Below are 13,509 nucleotides of genomic sequence, written 5' to 3'. Positions count from 1 at the left end.
TACATTAAGGCTATAGATCTATTCTGTAGTAGAACAGTAACATTACACAAGTAAGACGCACGAACGCTGGAAGCGAACGCAGCTCGAAAATATTGTGTATTTACGGACTTGTAATCCGTGTTATTTCACTGTGATGGGGAGAGAACATTGACTGTGTGTGTGTGTGTGTGTGTGTGTGTGTGTGTGTGTGTGTGTGTGTGTGTGTGTGTGTGTGTGTGTGTGTGTGTGTGTGTGTGTGTGTGTGTGTGTGTGTGTGTGTGTGTGTGTGTGTGTGCACAGTGCATGCACACAGACAGACGGACGGACACACACACAACCCAAGCACGGTTACATAGTAAGCTCCACTTGGTCGGAGGCGCGGCGAAGGCTATAGATCTATACTGTAGTAGAACAGTAACATTACATTAAGGCTATAGATCTATACTGTAGTAGAACAGTAACATTACATTAAGGCTATAGATCTATACTGTAGTAGAACAGTAACATCACATTAAGACTATAGATCTATACTGTAGTAGAACAGTAACATCACATTAAGGCTATAGATCTATACTGTAGTAGAACAGTAACATTACATTAAGACTATAGATCTATACTGTAGTAGAACAGTGTACAGAAACATTACATTAAGGCTATAGATCTATACTGTAGTAGAACAGTGTACAGAAACATTACATTAAGGCTATAGCTACTACTTAGTGATGTGCGGGTCAGGTTTTTTCATGACCCGCCCCGCCCCGCCCCGCCCCGGAACCCAACCCGCCTCAACCCGCCCCGCGAACCCATATATAAATCTATGGCTCAACCCGCCCCGCGACCCGCGGGGTGGGTTGAGCCCCGCGGGTCGTACCTTTAATTCTGTAAAATCAAGGTTAGAAAATAATCTTCAAGTATACACCCCAAGTGTATTCAAACTGTTTTATTGTTATTATTCTTATTCTTATTAGGAATAAAGACAAAACAAGAGCATATGATGTTTCTTCTTTTTTTTGCGTGTGAGAGCGGCTGACCCGCTCACCCGCAGCCCGCATAATTGCCTCTGAAATCCTGACTCGACCACCCGCGCCACGGGTTGACCCGCGGGTTACGGGTCGGCCCGCGCATCACTACTACTACTACTACTATAAATGTATCCTAACATAGTTTATAACAATATATCTATAGAGAATGAAACCTTAAATGTATCCTAACATAGTTTATAACAATATATCTAGAGAATGATAACTATAAATGTATCCTAACATAGTTTATAACAATGCCAACAATAGCCATTACATAGCCCCCTCTGTGTTCCTATTGGCTGGGGTTTAAAGAGCCATAACTCCAGTTCCCAGCATGCTAAACGCCCCAGACTTGGTGGGTGCTCTTAGACGGCCAATAGGGACGGGCCGTAATTTGCTGATGCCCCGCCCCTCTGTGTTCCTATTGGCTTGGGTTCAAACACCCATAACTACAGTTCCCAGCATGCTACAGGCTCCAAACTTAATAAAAAATGACCACTTCACTAGAAAGTTCACCACACACTCTCTGAGGGGTGTGGAGTTCAATGGTGCAACCCGGAAGTGGATCTGTTCACTTCCGGTTTTACCAGGAAGTAGTCGTAGACCCCTACCTCCCGAGCACAAGGTCGCACAGGTATGTCTGTGGACCTGGGTGCTGGAAGTGCATCGCTGCTCGGTAGCAGCGTTTAATACTTCCAATGGCCATACTTTGGTGACCATTGCTCTCATCTGCGCAACATATTCCTGCTTCCAAAGGGGAGAACGGAATGCTCTCTCTACTGTTGCATTGTAGAGTCCAGTCTGTATTACCTTTCATTACTCATCTGTCTGTTAGAAAGATGACAGCCAACAAGGGCTAGGCCATGTAGAATTGATTGCCTGCCTTAACTAGAAGAACGGTGTGCTCTTCCTCAGAGAGCAGATTACCGGCAATCTCCACCAGGCCGGGTTGTCTACCAGGGCAAGCACACTTTGGAAGTCAGTCATAGCCACTTGGAATGGGAACAAATCTTAACTTTTCAAAGAACGTTAACTTATCTTCTTAAAAAAGAATCTGAAAATGTCAGTGACAGTTGATAAAAGTTTATATTATTAATATGTTGAACATTTTATTATTCTAGATTCTCATTTGTTATTTATAATTCTTATTCAAATTGAAGTTATTTATTGAAAAACAAGTGCTTTTCTTTACAAATCAAGAGTCAATAAAAATCGACATTCGATTAAATAAAAATCAAATATCGAATCGAATCATGAGCTTAAAATCGAAAGTCAAATCGAATCGTGGATTAGGCTTATCGTGACACCTCTAATATATATATATATATATATATATATATATATATATATATATATATATATATATATATATATATATATCAAATGTAAAAAAGAGATGGACCTTCAAGGAAGGGACTGCACACTCCAGGGAACAAAGATGGACAACTGCATTAAGTATTTTATTAGCACGATGCGTTTCGCCGTGAGCTTCGTCAGGTGCTATACAAAAAAACACTTTTGTATAGCACCTGACGAAGCTCACGGCGAAACGCGTCGTGCTAATAAAATACTTAATGCAGTAGTAAGTTGTCCATCTTTGTTCCCTGGAGTGTGCAGTCCATTCCTTGAAGGTCCATCTCTTTTTTACATTTTATATATCTGCTGACTAGACTTGCACCTCCAACGGGGTTTTTTGGATGTGCAGGAGTCCCCTTTTTTGTTCTATATATATATATTTAACATTTTGGACGAAATGGACAATTTTACTTCGAGGTGCCCACTCCTCCTTAGTGCCCACTCTTCCTGTCACCGTTTATAATGCTCCAGACAAGAGGGGATTGTAAACAACTGAATGTACACATCTTGTTTGAACATTTGTATACTCTCAGACCTAAACTATAACACTGAGGATTTTACAGAGATAAAGAATGGTTTCTGAACCGTCAGGTTCTTCTCACTGATTGGTTTCAGTTTCTGTCGGACAAAATAAAAATTTTGTCCTAACATCCTTTCTGATGGGGGTCCACGGCTTAATACCTAACATCAACTTGGGGGTCCCTCGTCCCTGACTAGAACATTTTAGAGAACCAATGTATTAAAATACAGCATCATCATCATCAATGATGATGTGTTTTCTGATCGATGATAGAACGAACACACACACACACACACACACACACACACACACACACACAGAGCAGTTCAACTTCTGATCGATCCTGTATAAAAAATAAAACAGAACCCCATACAGTGGGTGGTGGGCTAGGCTAAGCTAGCTGCGCGCTGTGGATGCGGATAGAAGCGGTTGTTGGTTCTGATCTGATCGATCCGTCTGAGTGATGGATGAACCCCGCAGATAGAACCACAGTGGTTCGGTCCAGAGAGGAGAGGAGAGGAGAGGAGGAGCAGAGGACGGGGAGAAGGAGGCACCCTGCCCCGGTACGGTACGGTGCGGGACGGTACGGTACGGGACGGTGCGGGAAGGTACGGTTCGGTTCGGTTCGGTACGGGACGGACCGATACGGAACGGAACGGTACCACGGTGCGGAACGGCACGGCACGGGCCAACGGAGAGGAGAGGAGGAGAGGAGAGGAGAGGAGAGCATCCTCTCCATTCCTCCATTAATAGACTCTCTGCTGTGGATCATAGAAAACAGGTCTGTACGATGCTGTGTGTGTGTGTGTGTGTGTGTGTGTGTGTGTGTGTGTGTGTGTGTGTAACCGCCATGTTTGTGCTCCTCTGCGGCTCCATTGATCAGAATGACATGAATGTGTCGTTAAGCTGCTTCTCTGTGTCGCTACTCAATGGAAAACGGCTCGTTTTGTGTCTGTCGCTCTGTCTGTCTGTCTGTCTGTCTGTCACTCTGTCCATGTTAAACGGCTCATTTAGTCCTGAAGAGCGACTCAGTATAACACACAATAAATCACGTAGTACTGAATGGACGCGTGTGTGTGCGCGTGTGCGTGCGTGTGTGAGTGCGTGAGTGAGAGAGAGAGAGAGAGAGAGAGAGAGAGAGAGAGAGAGAGTGTGTGTGTAACTGTGTCTCTGTCCAGATGTCAGTGATGTGAATGAACACAGGTTAACAGGTTAGCTAGAGGAACAGAACAACAAAATGTCGGCCAGTCAGTCAGCCTGGGTTTAGTTTAATAGTTTAATACAGGGTTGAGGAGGTTTCAGTGTTTCATGGTGTGTTGAGATGTGACTCATTCATTCATTCATTCATTCATTCTACCTCCTCTCTGCTCTGACTGGAACAGCTGTTAGCCGTTAGCCGCTAGCTAACAGTGGTAGTCTGTCTGTCAGCTAGCTAGCTAGTAGCTGCACTTGTCTGTCTGGCTAGTGGTGACGTCACTGACGCATCCTTGCTGTCTCTGCCCTAGTCTCTCCAGTCTCCTTGTGCACTGTCATGTTAACTCGTGCACTGTCATGTTAGCTCGTGCACTGTCACGTTAGCTCATGTTAACTCGTGCACTGTCATGTTAACTCGTGCACTGTCATGTTAGCTTGTGCACTGTCATGTTAGCTCATGTTAACTCGTGCACTGTCATGTTAACTCGTGCACTGTCATGTAAGCTCTCAATGCGTCTAGATCGGCTATTTCTGTTTATGGTTTTAAGATCAGAGCATTGTTGAGCAACTAGCAACCTGTTCAGATGCATCTTCCATGACATCTTAATAGTCTGGGATATTTCATATAAAAGCAAAAGCCTCAATCTGTGATTTATTCACCTGATTGGCAGTATGTGTACTAAAACATCATAGCTTTACATATTGTGTTAATTGTTTATGAAACAGCGCTAGTGTGGGTCACACATCACACATTAGGACTTGGCCCTACAGTACAAACATGTTCAGTGGTGAGGTTTTATTTAGCTTTAATCCGTGTGAATGTAAAACCACATTGTAATTCTGTCTGTGTATCTGTGTGTCTGTATGTCTGTGTGTCTGTATATCTGTGTGTCTGTATGTCTGTGTGTCTGTGTGTCTGTCTGTATATCTGTGTGTCTGTATATCTGTGTGTCTGTATATCTGTGTGTGTGTCTGTATGTCTGTGTGTCTGTATATCTGTGTGTCTGTATGTCTGTGTGTCTGTATATCTGTGTGTCTGTATGTCTGTGTGTCTGTGTGTCTGTCTGTATATCTGTGTGTCTGTATATCTGTGTGTGTGTCTGTATGTCTGTGTGTCTGTATGTCTGTGTGTCTGTATGTCTGTGTGTCTGTATATCTGTGTGTCTGTATATCTGTGTGTGTGTCTGTATGTCTGTGTGTCTGTATGTCTGTGTGTCTGTATATCTGTGTGTCTGTATGTCTGTGTGTCTGTAATGATATCTGTATGTCTGTGTGTCTGTGTGTCTGTATATCTGTGTGTCTGTATGTCTGTGTGTCTGTAATGATATCTGTATGTCTGTGTGTCTGTGTGTCTGTATATCTGTGTGTCTGTATGTCTGTGTGTCTGTATGTCTGTGTGTCTGTATATCTGTGTGTCTGTGTGTCTGTATGTATATCTGTGTGTCTGTATGTATATCTGTGTGTCTGTGTATCTGTGTGTCTGTACATCTGTGTGTCTGTAATGATATCTGTGTGTCTGTATGTCTGTTTGTCTGTGTGTCTGTATATCTGTGTGTCTGTGTATATATCTGTGTATATCTGTATATATGTGTGTCTGTATATCTGTGTGTCTGTAATAATATCTGTGTGTCTGTATATCTGTGTGTCTGTATGTCTGTGTGTCTGCCTGTGTGAACGCAGCATTAAGCTCTTTGGATGAAGGTGCTTTATGAAGGCAGTTTCAGTTTGTTTGCTCCACTGTTGGCTTGTTTCCGAGAGCTAACATCGGAAAAGAAAAAAACACTTTCCCTTTTGAATATTAATGAACAACCTTTGAATATTAATAAACAATGCCTGAATTTGCCCATGGGATCCATAAGGGACCATCTATATATGATGTGCTTTGTTATTTTACAAGCCCCCCCCCCCCCCAGGGTCAAAACCCAGCCTCAAAAAACACTTTACTTTTAGTTTGTAAGGCTTATTACAATATGTTTCATGTCATATAGGAGAGAGGGTCATGAAGCAGCTCATTTAGAGATGGCTGTTTAAACACATAGACGTGAGTGTAGGTTATGTAAGGTTACCCATAGCATGATGCCATTTATAGGCATATATACAAATAACCTGTATGAATCATCACCAGATGAATAGCTTGATGTGAAATATTCACACACACATTTTCACATGCTTTATTGATCGCTCCCTGTGTGTAATAATGACCTTTCAACCTGCACGCATGCATGCACGCGCACACACACAGACACACACACACAGACACACACACACACACACACACACACACACAGACACAGACACAGACACACACACACACACACACACACACACACACACACACACACACACACACACACACACACACACACACACACACACACTCACACACACACCTCCATCCCCATGCATATAGCACTATGTTCTGCCTGATGTCACCAATGTGGAAGTAGCCTTTAACAGTGTGCAGGCAGTGAATTCATACAAACATTCAGTGGTTTTAGTACAGTAGGTTGTAACAGATATAAAGGCCTTTGCAGACAGGGTGCGATTTTTCGCACGGAAAAAAACGGACAATATAATTTTTTTAATGAACACATGGTTCTCAATGACCTCATGCACACCGGCTCCGAATTTACCGTGCGGCGATGCGATGCGTTTTTTTCCAATCGAACCCAGTTCGATTCGTGCGTCTTTTCGCATGCGGTAAACCTGATTGACTAATCGCACCCTGTCTGCAAAGGCCTTAAACCTCCATCTTGACCTAAAACAGGTCGTGCCAAGGTCGTCTCATGAAATCGTTGACATCTCATATTATCAGGTATAATAGCAGATGTAAAGACACACACCTTGTTTAAGAGACTCATATTATCAGGTATAATAGCAGGTATAAAGACACACACCTTGTTTAAGAGACTCATATTATCAGGTATAATAGCAGGTATAAAGACACACACCTTGTTTAAGAGACGCTTCAGTTGCTGCTGGCATTTTGTTCCAGTCCAACTGAAATGTAAATGTATTTTCTGTCAGCAGTATGGAGTCAGGATATATGTGTTCTTTTGTGTTATAAATATATAGAGTCAGGATATATGTGTTCTGTTGTGTTATACATATATAGAGTCAGGATATATGTGCTCTGTTGTGTTATAAATATGCTGCCTATTGCCGCAGTTTGGCAGAGAGCTGCTGTTGACGTTATGATGAATGGATGCTGCTGTTGGTACACTGGCTCTCTGCCCCTCGACCACCCTCTCTACCCCTCTACCACACTCTCTGCCCTTCTCTCTGCCCCTCTCTCTGCCCCTCTACCCCTCTCTCTGCCCCTCTACCCCTCTCTCTACCCCTCTACCACCCTCTCTGCCCCTCTACCCCTCTCTCTACCCCTCTACCACCCTCTCTGCCCCTCTCTCTGCCCCTCTCTCTGCCCCTCTCTCTCTACCCCTCTACCACCCTCTCTGCCCCTCTACCACCCTGATGTTATACTGGGTGTAGGCTCTCTACCCCTCTACCACCCTCTCTGCCCCTCTACCCCTCTCTCTGCCCCTCTCTCTGCACCTCTACCCCTCTCTCTACCCCTCTCTCTACCCCTCTCTCTACCCCTCTCTCTGCACCTCTACCCCTCTCTCTACCCCTCTACTACCACCCTCTCTACCCCTCTACCACCCTCTCTGCCCCTCTACCCCTCTCTCTACCCCTCTACCACCCTCTCTGCCCCTCTACCCCTCTCTCTACCCCTCTCTCTACCCCTCTACCAGCCTCTCTGCCCCTCTCTCTGCCCCTCTCTCTGCCCCTCTCTCTGCCCCTCTCTCCGCCCCTCTCTCTGCCCCTACCCCTCTGCCACCCTGGTGTTACACTGGCTCTCTACCCCTCTGCCCACCTTTGCTCTGGACTGCAGGGTACCTGAGTATGCCCCCTGCCTTCCTGTGTGCTCAGAAATGCCTTCCTGTGTGCTCAGTAATGCCATCCTGTGTGCTCAGTAATGCCTTCCTGTGTGCTCAGTAATGCCTTCCTGTGTGCTCAGTAATGCCTTCCTGTGTGCTCAGTAATGCCATCCTGTGTGCTCAGTAATGCCATCCTGTGTGCTCAGTAATGCATTCCTGTGTGCTCAGTAATGCCTTCCTGTGTGCTCAGTAATGCCTTCCTGTGTGCTCAGTAATGCCATCCTGTGTGCTCAGTAATGCCATCCTGTGTGCTCAGTAATGCCATCCTGTGTGCTCAGTAATGCCATCCTGTGTGCTCAGTAATGCATTCCTGTGTGCTCAGTAATGCCATCCTGTGTGCTCAGTAATGCCATCCTGTGTGCTCAGTAATGCCTTCCTGCCCTCTGAGCAGTGTTGCCAGATTCTGTGAGAGAAACAAGCAACCAGGTCTAGGAAAACCAGCCCAAAAGAAGCGACTATGGGCCACATGAGCACTTTAACATATACATCAGCTATTTGAAAATAGCAGATCTACAAGCTCACAACGCATCGCGATGCGACGCGTTGTGAGCTTGTAGATTGGCTATTTTCAAATAAAATATTGCGGGGAAATTATAATAAGCAGATCTGGCAACCCTACCTCTGAGGCCATAATGGAAACAAAGCCTTTTGTGTTAGCATAACCTTTGACCTTTGACTACCTGTGCTACTTATTGATAACATATTCTAATCAATCAATCAATCAAAGTGTTGGCAGGTTGTGTGACAGACAGCTTGTTGTCTCAGGTTGTTGTAGAGCAGTGGTTCTCACACGTTTTCATGTCAAGGACCTCCCACATTAATATGGATTTGCCCACGGACCCCCATCTGTAAAATATGTTGTGCCAAAGACCCCCCCCCCCCATACATACAAGATGCTGTAAGATGTTTTAAAAACATTCCAGATTTTTTTTCTCATTTGCTTTTCAAGATTGTTTGAAAATATCATGCATGAGCTTGTAGATCGGCTATTTTCAAGTAGCTGATAGGGTTGAAGTGGTTAAACTGAAGCGAGCCTAAACAAACAACAACACTTTAGAAACAAGCCCCCAAAAATGCAACCCCTAACCACTTAAAGGCTTAATATGTAAATGTGCCATACTGTGTTTACATAACAAAACAATGTATACTTTTTTTTACACAGAGTAGTGTGGTGGTGTTTACCTATAGAAACACACTACAGTAGAGGGTAGCATGGGTCCAAAAAATTGGACCCGAACCGAAACGGATTCGAGGATATTTGAACCGAGCAGAACGGACCCTAGAAAGAAATCAAATTTACTGGACCCTACCCGAAACGGCACCGAGAATGATTGGATCCGGTCCGAAACGGAGCCGATTAAAATTGGACCCGATCTTAAATGGACCCGGGGAAAATGGAGCCGATCCGACCGGGTCTTTAGACCCGAACCGTGTCCGATGCTATATTATGCTTATTTTCTCCATAACATCGAGACTGGTCGTCTCAGCGAGTCAGCGCCACCCTCCCCCGCCTCTCCGAGGCGAGCTACAGCGGAGGGTTGCGTCATGCAGAAGTTGAACAGCTATGTTTTCACAGACTTTCATATCCCCCCAGCTCAACCTATAAATTAACATAGGAATGAGCCTAGATGCATATCAATTGTCCATTGTGTGACCTGTCCTGTTGTAGGTGTTAAGCGACGTGGGCGTCACGTCATTAAAATACAGTGCAACCACATACCAAATCAGCATTGTAACACTGAGTACTTGAAAACATTAGTTACTAGTTACTTTGTAGATTTTGACAATTACAAAACATACATAGATATATATATATTTATTGTTTATTTTTATAAAGCTCGGGTCCTCACGGGTCCATACAGGTCTATCCATTTCAAATGGATCCGACCAAGCCCTGTGGAAATTGGAACCGATCCGACCCTGCCCGACGGACAAGTTAATATTTTTGGACCCGAAAATGTTCGGTTCTCGGTTCGGGTCCGGGTGGACCCATGCTACCCTCTACACTACAGTAGTGTGGTGGTGTCTACCTATAGACACACACTACAGTAGTGTGGTGGTGTCTACCTATAGAAACACACTACAGTAGTGTGGTTGGTGGTGTTTACCTATAGAAACACACTACAGTAGTGTGGTGGTGTTTACCTATAGAAACACACTACAGTAGTGTGGTGGTGTTTACCTATAGACACACACTACAGTAGTGTGGTGGTGTCTACCTATAGAAACACACTACAGTAGTGTGGTTGGTGGTGTTTACCTATAGAAACACACTACAGTAGTGTGGTGGTGTTTACCTATAGAAACACACTACAATAGTGGGGTGGTGTTTACCTATATAAACACACTACAGTAGTGTGGTGGTGTCTACCTATAGAAACACACTACAATAGTGGGGTGGTGTTTACCTATATAAACACACTACAGTAGTGTGGTGGTGTCTACCTATAGAAACACACTACAATAGTGGGGTGGTGTTTACCTATAGAAACACACTACAGTAGTGTGGTGGTGTTTACCTATAGAAACACACTACAGTAGTGTGGTGGTGTCTACCTATAGAAACACACTACAGTAGTGTGGTTGGTGGTGTTTACCTATAGAAACACACTACAGTAGTGTGGTGGTGTTTACCTATAGAAACACACTACAATAGTGGGGTGGTGTTTACCTATAGAAACACACTACAGTAGTGTGGTGGTGTCTACCTATAGAAACACACTACAGTAGTGTGGTTGGTGGTGTTTACCTATAGAAACACACTACAGTAGTGTGGTGGTGTTTACCTATAGAAACACACTACAGTAGTGTGGTGGTGTTTACCTATAGAAACACACTACAGTAGTGTGGTGGTGTCTACCTATAGAAACACACTACAGTAGTGTGGTTGGTGGTGTTTAGCTATAGAAACACACTACAGTAGTGTGGTGGTGTTTACCTATAGAAACACACTACAATAGTGGGGTGGTGTCTACCTATAGAAACACACTACAGTAGTGTGGTTGGTGGTGTTTACCTATAGAAACACACTACAGTAGTGTGGTGGTGTTTACCTATAGAAACACACTACAGTAGTGTGGTGGTGTTTACCTATAGACACACACTACAGTAGTGTGGTGGTGTCTACCTATAGAAACACACTACAGTAGTGTGGTTGGTGGTGTTTACCTATAGAAACACACTACAGTAGTGTGGTGGTGTTTACCTATAGAAACACACTACAATAGTGGGGTGGTGTTTACCTATATAAACACACTACAGTAGTGTGGTGGTGTCTACCTATAGAAACACACTACAATAGTGGGGTGGTGTTTACCTATATAAACACACTACAGTAGTGTGGTGGTGTCTACCTATAGAAACACACTACAATAGTGGGGTGGTGTTTACCTATAGAAACACACTACAGTAGTGTGGTGGTGTTTACCTATAGAAACACACTACAGTAGTGTGGTGGTGTCTACCTATAGAAATACACTACAGTAGTGTGGTTGGTGGTGTTTACCTATAGAAACACACTACAGTAGTGTGGTGGTGTTTACCTATAGAAACACACTACAATAGTGGGGTGGTGTTTACCTATAGAAACACACTACAGTAGTGTGGTGGTGTCTACCTATAGAAACACACTACAGTAGTGTGGTTGGTGGTGTTTACCTATAGAAACACACTACAGTAGTGTGGTGGTGTTTACCTATAGAAACACACTACAGTAGTGTGGTGGTGTTTACCTATAGAAACACACTACAGTAGTGTGGTGGTGTCTACCTATAGAAACACACTACAGTAGTGTGGTTGGTGGTGTTTAGCTATAGAAACACACTACAGTAGTGTGGTGGTGTTTACCTATAGAAACACACTACAATAGTGGGGTGGTGTCTACCTATAGACACACACTACAGTAGTGTGGTGGTGTCTACCTATAGAAACACACTACAGTAGTGTGGTTGGTGGTGTTTACCTATAGAAACACACTACAGTAGTGTGGTGGTGTTTACCTATAGAAACACACTACAGTAGTGTGGTGGTGTTTACCTATAGAAACACACTACAGTAGTGTGGTGGTGTCTACCTATAGAAACACACTACAGTAGTGTGGTTGGTGGTGTTTACCTATAGAAACACACTACAGTAGTGTGGTGGTGTTTACCTATAGAAACACACTACAGTAGTGTGGTGGTGTTTACCTATAGAAACACACTACAGTAGTGTGGTGGTGTCTACCTATAGAAACACACTACAGTAGTGTGGTTGGTGGTGTTTACCTATAGAAACACACTACAGTAGTGTGGTGGTGTTTACCTATAGAAACACACTACAATAGTGGGGTGGTGTCTACCTATAGACACACACTACAGTAGTGTGGTGGTGTCTACCTATAGAAACACACTACAGTAGTGTGGTTGGTGGTGTTTACCTATAGAAACACACTACAGTAGTGTGGTGGTGTTTACCTATAGAAACACACTACAATAGTGGGGTGGTGTTTACCTATATAAACACACTACAGTAGTGTGGTTGGTGGTGTTTACCTATAGAAACACACTACAGTAGTGTGGTGGTGTTTACCTATAGAAACACACTACAGTAGTGTGGTGGTGTTTACCTATAGAAACACTACAGTAGTGTGGTGGTGGTGTGTACCTATAGAAACACACTACAGTAGTGTGGTGGTGGTGGTGTGTACCTATAGAAACACACTACAGTAGTGTGGTGGTGTGTACCTATAGAAACACACTACAGTAGTGTGGTGGTGTTTACCTATAGAAACACACTACAGTAGTGTGGTGGTGGTGTTTACCTGGCAAACACATTGTCCTCTTGCTGTGTTTTGGTGTTTTTACACTGTTTGTTTTGGTAAAACGAAAACATCCCGTCTCGTCTATAGTAGTAGGCCACCTTTTTTTTCTCTCTACACCAACGCAACGCCACGCCACGCCACGCCACGCCACGCCACGCCACGCCACGCCACGCCACGCCACGCCACGCCACGCCACGCCACGCCACGCCACGCCACGCCGCGCCACGCCGCGCCACGCCACGCCACGCCACGCCACGCCACGCCACGCCACGCCACGCCACGCCACGCCACGCCACGCCACGCCACACCACGCCACACCACACCACACCACACCTGCTCAACCTGAGATCATAAATCACATCATGTGAAAGAGCAGACTGTCAGCTGCATCCATCAGCTCTCTGTGCACCACATTCGGATGCTATCAATGCACTGAATGGGAGATTATCACCTTTTATCAGACCATTCATTGGGTGTTTTCAGGACATACTGACCTACCCGCTATTTATCAGACCATTCATTGGGTGTTGGCATGACGGAGGCACCGAGCGAGCTAAAGCGAGCGAGTTGCCGTTCGCGACGTTCACTTGAGCCTACCCAGCACCGTTCGTTGCGTCATGCAGAAGTTGAACAGCTATGTTTTCACAGACTTTCATATCCCCCCAGCTCAACCTATAAATTAACATAGGAATGAGCCTA

The 13,509-nt window shown here is 44.4% G+C and overlaps 1 protein-coding gene across 4 annotated transcripts in view; it reads left to right on the top strand.

Moving 5' to 3' along the window:
* The first annotated feature begins 3,410 nt into the window (after positions 1-3,410).
* Positions 3,411-13,509, top strand: part of tjp1b (tight junction protein 1b) — an 81,299-nt gene continuing 71,200 nt past the window's right edge. For 3 of the 4 annotated variants that reach the window (XM_080436676.1, XM_080436673.1, XM_080436674.1), the window contains exon 1: positions 3,539-3,658. The gene's annotated coding sequence lies outside the window, so the exon portion shown is untranslated. Of the gene's footprint in view, positions 3,659-13,509 lie in introns of all 4 variants that reach the window. The other variant, XM_080436675.1, reaches the window with a different exon arrangement.

The sequence above is a fragment of the Gymnoscopelus braueri genome (assembly GCF_963280865.1).
Source record: "Gymnoscopelus braueri genome assembly, chromosome: 9".
Lineage (NCBI taxonomy): Eukaryota > Metazoa > Chordata > Actinopteri > Myctophiformes > Myctophidae > Gymnoscopelus > Gymnoscopelus braueri.
The sequence above is the reverse complement of the archived record's forward strand: the minus strand, read 5'-3'. Positions and strand labels throughout refer to the sequence as shown.